This window comes from Aedes aegypti, chromosome 2, assembly GCF_002204515.2.
Source record: "Aedes aegypti strain LVP_AGWG chromosome 2, AaegL5.0 Primary Assembly, whole genome shotgun sequence".
Taxonomy (NCBI): domain Eukaryota; kingdom Metazoa; phylum Arthropoda; class Insecta; order Diptera; family Culicidae; genus Aedes; species Aedes aegypti.
This window is the reverse complement of record NC_035108.1, coordinates 98,149,154-98,161,867: the sequence shown is the minus strand read 5'-3', so window position 1 is coordinate 98,161,867 and position 12,714 is coordinate 98,149,154. Positions and strand designations below refer to the sequence as shown.

The following is a 12,714-nucleotide window of genomic DNA, read 5'->3' as shown; positions in this document are numbered from 1 at the left end:
CCGTATCACACACATTATTGCGCCAAATTAAGCCGCGTCGAGCGGGTGCTTCAAGATCATGAAAAAATGCAGCGGTTCCAGTCATAGGTGTAGGTAGAATTTTCGGAAAGGGGGAGCAAGTCATAACGAAAAACAAATGTGTAAAAATCATACGATCTAATGTAACCAATGTTTTGAACCATACAGCGAATGGTATTCAAAGTTTTTACCGTGATTCAAATATGTTTTTCGAATAATCACTCAAAAACAGGACATTTCCTTATCAACTTTTTTTTACAAAACGATACTTTCTAAAGCACAGTCAACTCTTCATAACTCGATATTGAAGGAATCATCGAGTTACAGAACACAAAACCAGTCCAAATGCGATCCAAGAGACCATCGAGGTAGCCATGAAAACCTACTTTAACTATGGTTCTCTAACTCGATATCGAAATACGAAATATCGAGTAAAGGAGAGTTGACTGTACTTGATTTTTTTTTTCTACCATTTATCATATTCTATGGACTATATTTAAAACTTCTGCAAAACTTGTAGACTCGGCACACTATTTTTGTTTATTTTTTTTTTGCTCTATGTCACACACGCTTGTAAAATTCTACCCAGGAATGACTCGGTGGCACTCTAATACTTTTTAAATGAGTTTATAGCACTCAGAAGTGAAAAGCGCTGTGAAAAGATTGAACGTAACAGAAAAACTTTGCTACGCCCATGGTTCCAACAATGAAACCCCTAAGAAGGAGGCTGACAAGTGGCGGAAATTTGAGGGGGCAAACTTTGCACACACGTTTCAGCTTTAATTGCGATTGGCAGCGCATTAAACTTATTTAAATTTATTGCGTGCTTTGGAAAATTGTTGTTGTGCAGAAGCCCGTGTCTGGTGCTGGGGCTGTTTTTCCTCTAGTTGCGCTGCTTGGGGAACAATTAATTCGGTGCTGCGCTGCTCTGTGGCGAATTGGGCGAGCAGTTGACGGTTGGTGGCCGCCACTGGACGACGCCCGAACTCTCGGGCAAAACAAGTGCATAATTTGTAGGAAATTTGCTATAAAAAAACACACCTCGACTCGGGTCGACTGGTTGGGCACTGGACAATTTCCAAGGAATTGAAAGAAGTAGGAGGAGGAGGAGGGGTTCGATCCACCCAGGTCGAAAGCTAACAACTGTGAAGAAAAGGGGAAAATTGCTAGACTTCGTTTTTGAGAATGGGCTTTGACTGCAAAAAAGTGGGGCTAAACGCAGTCGACTCTAGAAACGGAGGCAGGTGAAAAGTTCTGCACGGCATGTTGGGAAATGGTGTCCCCCCCCGGGGGAGCAACTGTAGTAGAATGATATAAGAGGGAATTCGATAAACGTTAAATGGAATGATTTTGAAAAAAATATGTACTGTCTTGTTGCGTTGTATTCAAAATATTCTTGGAAAATCATCCGAAGAGTTCTAATTACCGAACATTTTAACTTTTGCTTAGCTTTAGCTTGACTTTAGCTTTGGGATATCTTTAGCTGTAGATTCGCTTTAGCTTCTGCTTTAGTCTCTGCTTTAGCCTCTGCTCAAGCCTTTGCTCTTGCCTCTGCAGCTGCTTTAGTCTCTGCTTTCGCCACTGCTCTAGACTCTACTCCAGCCTCTCCTTTAACCTCTGCTTTAGCTTAGCTTTAGTTTTAACTCTAGAATTGGTAGCTAATTTTTGATAGGTAGGCCCATTGAAAATAGAAAAAAAAACAAAACATTTTTTTTTGATAATCATGAGATTTGAATGATAATGATATAAATTTTTCTGTTTTTTCTTGTTGTTTCTGCAATGAAGAGTTTTTGACACATATGCGTATTTTGACAGGCACTTGCAGAATTTCTTCATGTATATCTCTGCAAAAACTCAGAAACTGCTTTTAGAAATGTTTATTCATTTTTTTTTAATTCGTTTAGAGATTTTTCCAAATTTCTCTAAACATTTCCAGAAATTCTTCCATAAGGATGTACTTCAAAAAGTTAAGCCAGAAATTATCCTAGGATTTATTCAAAGATTTGTTCCTAAGACTCTTTTTTGTTTTTCAACAGAAATTTGATCTGAGATTCAAGCATTCAATGCTTCAGAATTTCTCACAAGAGTGTTCTAGAAACTCCTCCATAACATACAAAATCTATTGTTACTGGGATTTCTTCAGACATTCTTCTGCGACAATTTTCAGAGATTACTTTGGCAATTCTTTCACAGGTACCCTTAGCCGTTTCTAGAGTATTTTTTTTTTCAAGAGCTCTTCCCGACATTCATCCTTCATTTCATTGAAATTTTATTTCAGGGATTTTCTCGATTATTGCTTAAGGGATTCCTTCTCAATTTTTTCCATAGATTTTGCCAAGAATACCACCTTTTAAACCCACAAACCCCTTTTGAAAATGTTCCAAGATTTCCTCCAATTTTCCTTCCAAGGATTTATCCATAATATCTCGCGCAACTTTTCAATAGGACCTATGTAACAATAAGAGCTTCTCTCCTCTCTCGCTCTTTCTCGATTATAGTAGTGCAATATTTGAGCTTTTGAGAAACCTTTCACTATGACGTTTCACATTTCATACAAACACGCAACAGAAGAGGTTAATGAGCCTCCGTTATTGGTTAAGAGAAAGTAAACAATGAGAGTTTTTTTTTTCTATCACGAGATTTTTAGCCCTGGGATAGTTCATCTAGGAGCCAATGGCTTTAATTCCCTTCCGTTGGAAGTCGTCACTATAACCTTTGTGTCATAAGCAGTGCTGTTAAATGTCAAATTTGTGGAAAATTTTAAATGCCTATATCTCTTCTTCATGTGACATAGAGCATCAGCAAATAAAGCCAAGTGATAGATATTTGAAAAAGCTCACCTGGAAAAACATTTTCCGATGACTTTTTCCACGGGGTACAATGATATTAGCAATATTCAATTGTCAAAGTCACGTGATATTCATGACATTTAACAGCCCTGGTAATAAATGACTATCTCGAGGATGGGATTCGATCCCAGGTTCTCGACGTAAGAGGCGTGTGTTTTAAGTACTACAGGCCCGTCCCCTGACCACAATAAGAGTTGTATAATGTTATACAGGTCATTTTGAAAAGTTACGAGAGCTTTCTTCTAAGGGTTCCTCTGAGTAATCCTAGAATCATTCAATAGTTCTTATAAAAAATCCTCTATGAATTCATTCAAGAGTTTTCCAATCTCTAAACGAATGCTTTAAAATTTTCATCAGGGATTCTGACAGAAAATCGTCCAGGGACCCTTTCGATATTTTTTCCAGAGATTTTTCCAAGAATTTCTCAACGGAATTCTCAGAAGTTATTTGCAAAAACTCCTCCTTGTGAACTCCTCTACAAATTTCAACTATTATTTTGGTCAAAAGTATCTGTAGACACTTTCTTAAAGCACTCATCCGAGATTCTCTTAGGAACTCTTCTAACACTTCCTTAAGGTAAGAAATTTACTCTAATTTCCAGGGCACAGAGCATCTTTGTGTTTGCCATACGATATACAGATGCAAAAAATATAATTAAAAATGTTAAATTAACAGAGTAAGTCTTAAATTTAATAACTTTGAGCTGAAAAGCACACAATGTCCCAGATGTTTGAAGTAAAGTCAGAAAAAAAAGAATCAATGTTTAACCAATCGGAAAAACTTTTTGATATGACCTTTCTAATAAACGACCGAAACTAGTTTAAACATATTTAATTTTCCTATCCATACCTATGAAACATGATGAGGACCTCACATCTGGACAGTTCTGTTTTTCTTCCATTAGAAAGATAATGTGAGTGAAATTTAAGAGAAAAGTATCAAAACTATTCCTGCTTCACCATAAGCATAAACACTTATGATCAGACTTAAAACGCCAATTCAGGAAAAAAGTATCTACAAATCTCCAAATAGTAAACGAACTTGCATTATCGATTTATCGTATTCCATTCTGCGGTATTTTACACATTTCACTTTGAACCTACTCGGTTTTCACTTTTTAGAACGTTGAATTTCCGGGAATTACAAAACAACGTAATTAAGATTTTTATCTTTCGCAATCTAACCATTACTTGCATCGCTCTGTTATATGGAGAGACAAAGTGACATGAACCACGACTCAAAACTTGAGTCGACTTTACACTGGAACACAAACGTCGTAAGTAATTGAACAAAGCGGTAAATCATTTTATATAAAGCTTTTGTGGGAAAATGATAGAAAATCAGAATTTTAGGACGCCTGCATGTAAAGTTTTGAGGACACACATGAAAAAAAAGTTAAAATGTAGATTTGTTTTAAGATAGAATTAAAAATAAGGTTTCAATTCTTTTTCATTGTTTTTCTCCGAACCATGCGAAAGTTACTAACGTCGATTTGAAAAAGTAATCGAGAATTGATGAAAGTAAGCAAAGTTTTTTTTTCTATTTTCATTAATTCACAACTACGTGGGATCCCATGGGCCGAAAGATGATCCGATGGGCGTTGAAATTTTGGATGTTTCACTTCTTGCGTTGAGTATCATACAGGCGTATCTGTCGTGATCGATTTCTCTTCGTCGAGTTTCTCTTTGGCTAAGAAACTTAATCGATTTTCGATGCTGCATGACGAAAAGCAATCGAAATGCAAATGTCGCCCGGCCTAATCATTTGCAAAAGACCAAATTGACGAAGAGAATTCGACCACCGCAGATACGCCCTTATGGTACTGAGCGCAAGATAAATCTAGTGAATTAACATTTCGATATTTTTCCTTCATTTGGGCTCATCTGCGATGCTCTCTTTCGCTAATAACTTTGCCAAATCACAAGCTTTCGTAACGATTGTTTGCCACTGAAGATAGATATAGCGGTATTCCATCGTGTAACTCAAAGGAATGTGTCGAAAAATTAATCAGATATGTGTAGTAAGAGGAAAAGAGGATGGAAGAAGAAAATCGATCATCGCAGATATGTCGATTTAGCCGAAATACGTGATTGTTGGAAACACGTTATTACTTTTTTATATTTAGTATGGAATCACCCTCAAACAGATGGTAGATATAAGTTAGGCGGCTCCATCCCATTACCCCGAGCGCCATTACCCCGAACGCCACTACCCCGAACGCCACTACCCCGAATGGGTCACTACCCCGAAAGCCATTACCCCGAATGGGTCATTACCCCGAACGCCACTACCCCGAATGAGCCATTACCCCGAATAGTATGAGATACAGTACAGTATCTTGTTTTGCGTGCAAAAATGCGTTTCTAATGAAGGCTGGTCATTAATGGCACGTAAAATTCGTCGGTAAAATGTTCATTATATATTTATTCTTTCGAAATATCTTGATGGCAACTATATTCTTCTCATTCTTTCTGTTTATCAGCTCAGTGGGCACCTTCGCAATTCAAGGGTGCATTCACAAATTTCATTTTGCCAACAATTGCCATTTCTAACACCTACCCACCCCCTCGTACTTTTTTGTATGGAAATTCTACATATTGTGAATGGGCTGTAACATTTTGATGATAACCACCCACAAACTTTTTTGCTCCCTTCAGCGTTACAAAATTTGTGAATGGGCTTTAATAAAATAAGCCTTTTATTGACTGAAAGGAATTCGAATCCATAACCCTCAATATGGTGTTGCTTAACAGATGCGTAATCACCGGTATTTGGACTTGTTGGTGGTGTTCAATTTTGTTTTTGAACAAATTTTTTTTTTCTTATGAATATAGGTTGTGTCATAGCATCACGTTGTTACAGTGATCATTCACTTCATAGCTGCAAACATTTCACAAGAAATTTGCCCTTCTTTTTTAAATAGGCTGTTCTTTCACGTTTTTGTTGAATGAGCTAGTCACTAATATTTCCATATAGAACAGCTTTTTATATAGGAATATATCTTGAAAGCATTCACTTAAGGATTCCTGCTATAATTCTAATCGAAAATTTTCCCTTTCTTTTATCTTCTTGTATTAAAACAGACAGGTCTCTTATGGATTTACAACCATCTTAATGCCCGACACCTACAAAATGAGTAAAGGAAGTGGCTACCGACGTCCAATAAGAGACTTTACTACATCCTAATTTTGTACATATTATAGCTATACTTCTCATAATAAATTCACCCCTCTTTTCGAAATACACACTCAATCAGACTACACGCGTTCGCTAAATAAAATTACGCAACGAATCAGTAATTCACAAGAACACCGATTTATCGGTTATTCAGCAGCCTCTGACAGCTCATTACAAACAGAACTGCCGAAATACGGTGAATTCTAGACGATCTGTCAAAAAATTTACCGAATAATCTGTAAATGTTTAGTACCACCGAAAACTGTAAAATATTCAACTGAAGTATCGGTAAAATGTCTATTAGATTACCGACTTCAGTGATTTGAGCGAATGACAGCGTCAATCAATCGTGTACTTCTTTCTCCCGGACGTTGCAGTTAAATTGGTCGTGAAATGTCTGAAATGATATTGTGCCAGTATCTCAAAGATTTTCTGGGCAGATAATTATGATAGAGGTGAGTTTATGGTAGCGTATAAACAGTTCATCTCTAAACTAAAGTTAATTTTTGCAGTTCTGTTGTCAGCGTCCGCAGCACCCGTTGAAGTTTCCCGTGCGCATCCCGCTTTGTGCTTCCGACACAAAATGTGGCATCGATCGTCTATGTATTACACTGTTATATTCCGCTGCGCTTTCATGAGAATGACTATACCGTTATGTCACCAGTCACCGTGCGGCCTCCATTCACCGTGCACATATACAAATTCCTACAGAATATTCATAAAATTTTCACAAATCATTCTTTGTCAGCAAAATAAGATAAAACTGATGAAATGAAGTAGTTCTTGTCACAAAGCATTTTGAAAAACCTAGTTTATGTAGTCAAAATTATGTGAATTCTGTTTGATAATGAGATTTTTCAACACTCTTAGTAGAAACGCCAAATATTCACATTTTTCATTTTAACGATAGAGTATGAAATTTTTCAAAATTTCAATAAGTTTTCACTGTGGATACTATTAGTAAGATGTATTTCATCATATGAGCAAAGAGGTTTTATGCAAATTAAAATTTTTATTGTGTTTCAGTCGAAATCCAAATGCACGGTGAATGGATCCTTTTCAATATATATGGTTCCTATTACCGTGCATTAGTGTAAAAGGCATGAAATTATTCGGTAATATTAGATTTATTGTTATGTCGTCATTCAACTACTTCATATTTAGTTTTTCAGTGAATATGGAATGGTTTGGACAATACAGTCAAACCTCCTATAACGGTTTTAATGAAAAAATAATTTCCTAATTATTTAATTAAAATTTTTAAACTTTTTATGGTTTTTATTGTAAATGAAGATTTGAATACTCTTAAAAATAAATGCGCACACTATTAGCAACATAATTACTCCATCAACAACGTTTCTTTGAAATATAAAATTAAATCATGACGAAAACTATACGCACGGTGAATGGTGCACTAGTGTGCACGGTAAATGGTAACATAGAACGGTACGAGGCGACCTTAACAAGACATTTTCAAACATAATTTTTGAGTAATTTTTTGATTGGCATCACTAGTTTTAGATTTTTCCTTGAATTATTACATAATTGCACGCTACGAAGTGGTATTCTAGTACGCATCAAATTATTTGAAAAAGTTAAATAATTTTTTGAAGTGAAAATTTTTCTTAAATGCACGGTGAATAGTAGCTTGACGGTATATGATGTCTACTTTACTTATAAAATAAAGAAGTACAATCACGAACGTTCGTCTTCGTTGTTTTTATTCCTTACAAAAAAAACAAGGCTCCAAGGAAAATAATCTGTGCACCGTGGTTACAGTTCTTCGGTAAGCGATTACCGACAATTCGGTTGTTTTGACAGCTGGGCTAAAAATGCGGGTTACCGAAAGATCTGTAATCGACTCGTTTACCGAACGGATTACCGATCATTCAGCTGTTGAGATTTCGATAAATGGCATTGCAATGTGGCTGTGCGAATCTTCCCCAAATCAGAGGACAAACTTTAGTGTGTAAAAATTATTTGCTGAACAGCTAGCTGCTTTTTTATCTTCTGATATTTGAAAAATACATTTTTGAGCCAAACTCGTGAAATACTCAAAAGGAATCGTACAATTATCTCCCCACTCTCTAACTAGAAAATGTCTCAAAATGTTATCCATTCGGGGTAATGGCGTTCGGGGTAGTGACCCATTCGGGGTAGTGGCGTTCGGGGTAATGACCCATTCGGGGTAATGGCTTTCGGGGTAGTGGCGTTCGGGGTAGTGGCATTCGGGGTAGTGGCGTTCGGGGTAGTGTCATAGAATCAAGTTAGGCATAGACTGGTGAGCTCGTTTTATACAAGTTTAATCAATAAGGCAATAGTGGTAGCAGCAAAACATAGTATCTATCTTCTATATACATAAAAATGGAGTGGGTTTTGTATGTCACGAAATGGCTTGAGAATGAATAAACGGATTGACGTAAGTTTTTCACAGTTGTACTCGACAAGACATGTGACGCACTATGATGAAAAAAAAAAACGGAGAAAGTTTTCGGAATAATCAGAAAAACGGGAGAAGACTAATGTGGCATTTTGTATAGGAATTACATGACTTTTTACAACAGCCTACTTGAAGACAAGACGAAGATTTCCGGGATAACTAGTTTTTTAATAAAACTTGTTAATCACCATCGTTTCTCAACCCATAGATGGGTGTTACCGGCACAAATTTAGACTGTTGTACTCCGTATACGGGACAGATATATGCTATCAGCTCATAACAGTAGAAGCTGAAAATCAGGCTCTATTCCAGTTAGGGAGTAACACCAGAAAAAAAAAAGATTCTTAACTTGGGTATCAATACATCTTTCCAAAAAATATAAGCAGGGATTGTAAATTTAAGAGATAAGCTTTGATTGTAAGAATACAAACTCTATTAAACTTTTTGTAAACCGTTGCATGCTTTGCAAACTGCTTATATTTTGTGGTCAATTACGCTTCTTCATTCGTATTGTAACGCAACTCAAAATTATACCCGCATATAATTAACAGTGCTTCTCACTCCGTCGATTGTTTTCATTTTTATCCAACTCAACTCACACCTCAACACCCCTCTTCGTTTCCCTAGAAGATTTCCGCGAACTCTGAGCACACAAAAATTCCGCAAACTGCTGGCTGTCAGTCATATAGCAATCGATGGACGCGTAAAATTTGCTGTTTGCGATAATGCATACGATGTCATTGTTTCCTCAGCGTTATTAATGCGATTTTAATTTCTTCCCGCGCAGTGGCCACCTGGAGCATACAGTTTTAGCGTGCAGCGCAAGGTGTGAAGATAAAGTGTTCCCAGAAGGTCGATTATTGTGTTTTTATTGCGGACTAGGGTGGTCCAAAATGATCAAACTACACAAATTTTGAGTTATAGCTCTTAAATTTGTTCATTTGGACCCCCAGGAACTACAGTGAAAATTGGAGCGGAATCCGTCAACTTTAAAGGGGGCTAAACTTGCTTGAAGTTTGTATGAAGAAAATCGTCCAGATATATGGGAAAAGCGATTCCAATTACATTTTCGATCATAGATGGCACTGTAGTCAATGAATTTCTTTCAATATTGATTCGAAGATTCTCTAATCCACATAGACTATAACAAACCGGAGCTTTTCCCTCTAACGACACAACATTATTTAACAATTTGGTATTTTTTCTCTATTCAAATTTAAAGCTTGTATATTCACCCCTTTAGAGTTGATGGATTCCGCTCGAATCTTCACCAAATCTCGCATAATCTGGGATAACGCCCTAAAAGCCATTGGTAACCACGTTTGTAGCTCGTTGTTTCTGAGCAAATGAATGTATAAACATCCAAACCAATACCACTGGCAGGTAGATAATGATCGTTTCTTCACCATAGAGTTGATAAAAAACGTGTAAATCCATTCAAATCCTCAGAAACAATAAGCTACACACAGTGCCGGATTTGGGCTTCGGGGGGCCCGGGTCAGATCTCTTTACGGGGGCCCTTAATACAAAATGATCGGGAAAGCTTAGTATTACGAAAATTAGATATTTGGAAAGCATGTACATGAACCCCGTGCGCAAATCGAGCTTGCTGCTCTAGTGCACGCTACATGGGTATAAACAGCCACTAGTTACACATTCTCCTGTGCGCGTTGATAGTCATCATAAAAGTTTATTTCCTTTGTAATTGTGAATGTTATATCAACTAGCTTTGTTCAATAGATTTTTATTGTTCAAAACAAGTTATTAGTTTGGCCAGTACCACGTAGTAGGGTATGTTGACAATAAAGAAAAATAAGGTTATTTTAACCTGATTTGACAAATTGTCAGGAGCTTACTTACTAAAATAATATTTTATACTTTGTACATCTTTATTACAGTGCACGCTGACATAAAATCAACAACTACAAAGAAAACAAACGTAGTCACGAAGCGTGCAGCGAGCAGCGAGCTCGATTTGCGCACGGGGTTCATGTACACTAGATATTTTTAAGGCCTTTTGGGGAGTACTTAGCGTCCACGTAGGGACTTCAAAATTTTACCCGATTTTTTTCTTACCAAAACGAGCACATTACAATAACGAACTTAAAACATTTCGCATTTTCGAAAAATAAGGGATGGCCTAGTGAACACACCCACCCACCCCTTCGTAAAGCTATTTGTATGAATATTCTACAAATTTTGTATGAGCCGTAACATCGTGAGGACACCCACCCACCCCCATCAGCGTTATGAAATTTGTGAATAAGCCCTTAGTTACTTGCTTTATAATTTTAATGTTCCCGATATTAACAACAGTTTGGAAGAACTATGGACACTTAGATAACTTGCAGATGATGCTCTAGTATCTGTAAATAGCCTATCAAGCGGAAATCCTGCAAAGACCATAGCAAAATTACCTTGATAATCTATAAGCTAATAATTTAAGAATCGGGGAAAATATAATTGTATAAAAATTTTGTAGATTACGGCCAAAATTATGATATACTCTAAACTCTTAGTGAATATTGCTATATTCAAACGAAATATGTGGATTTGGGTCAAAACTGTAGTTAATTATAAGCTTTTAGTAAAATTTGATATATTACAAGAAGACAAAGAAAATATTAATACAAATATATACAAATACAAATGGAATAGGCTACAGTAGAATATGGAAATATCGAAATTCTGGTGGGATTTCAGATAGAATAGCTGCTTCAGTATCGTGATAGCGAAATCAGGAAAATCCACGAATTATCGAGTATCTTCGTCTTATCAAGATCATTCCAGGACAAAGAGCACTGTAATTTTGACAGTTTCTCTCCAAAAAGATGTGACAGCTTGCTATTATTAACCCGCGAAAAGTTTTAATGTTTTTGATATAACCTTGATGATTTTCATCAGAGAGGATTTTCATTGGAACTGTAAAAATGAGGCAAACATCGTATTGAATTAGCTATTCACTTAAAAAAACATAATCTCATGTCATAATATCTCTGTTAGAAATGGTATCGGATTTGTATTTTCAATTTAAAATCTTAAATCATTAATGTAAAAATAATTCATTGAACAGTATTCACTTCTCGGAGGGCCGGAGAAATTTAGGAGGTGTTACTTACAAGTTACGAGTTGTTTTATTTCCGCATGAAAATGGGTAACCCTAGTGCGGACATTCGAGCGGGTGTCTGAATCATCATCGCAACAGCAAAAAAAATATATATTGCTATTACATAACTGTGCCCCACTCGGTTGACCTGCTTGGACTAAATTGAAAAAACCGCAACCGGTTGAAAGAAAAAAAAAAGTGATCATCAAATTATCATCGTTTGACAGTGTTGCCACCCATTGTGATTGGGTGAGTGAGCAAGCCAAGCCAAAGTCAGCCGAGAGCCATTACGGTTTGACAGCAATGATGATAACCACCAGCTCCGGGATCGTTCTGTTTGCGGTTTTTTTTTCGAACCATTACGGAAAATGTTTCGCCACCACCCGTCAGATATATGGTGGGAAAGTGTTAGGTGTAAAATGGTTTGCGGTTTGTTTCTGCGATACTCAAGAGGTAAAGAGAGAGAGAGTGATACAATTTACTTGCTTGTTTCAATTGTATGACCTAAAAATGACTGTAGGTCGACTCGCAGAGTGACAAGTGGTGAGAGGTTCATCAGAATGATTCAAATGTGACACCAAAGGTTTGGGGAACATTCAATCTAAACTCTTCAAACAAGATTTTTTTCGAATTTCTTTTGGAAATTTCCCGGGCATCTTTTCAACGATTCTTACTGTGTACACTTCAAGCGTTACTTCGAAAAACATTACCTGCAAATCATGTATTTTTTTTTAGAATTCTTTTCAATTCAACCAAAAAGCTTTCAGGAGGTTTTCCAAGAATTTTTCTAAAGGCATCTAAAGTTATTCCAAACATTGTTCCAGGAATCACGGAAATATTTTTTTCTGGAGATTCTGAAGGTTCTTTCAGAAATTAATCTTGGCCCATTTGAGGTACATTTACAACATTCATTCTAATGCTTCGCAATGAAATCGTTTTAAGTATTTCAACATTCATCTATCGCGGTTTGCCACCGTCAGAACCACCACGCTGCTGTTATGTACGAAAAACGAGGTTTTTTTTAACAGTGTTGTACAAAACACAACAGCGCGACGACTGAAGTGTTAAAAGTACGTTTCGTGCAAAATAACATCAAAGATTTTTCTGGAAGATCCTACAAAAAT

General features: G+C 36.6%; 1 protein-coding gene across 7 annotated transcripts in view; it reads right to left on the bottom strand.

The window, feature by feature from the left end:
- The window catches only part of LOC5573660 (protein dead ringer), a 489,443-nt gene that overhangs the window by 96,318 nt on the left and 380,411 nt on the right, over window positions 1-12,714 (bottom strand). The window lies entirely within an intron of this gene.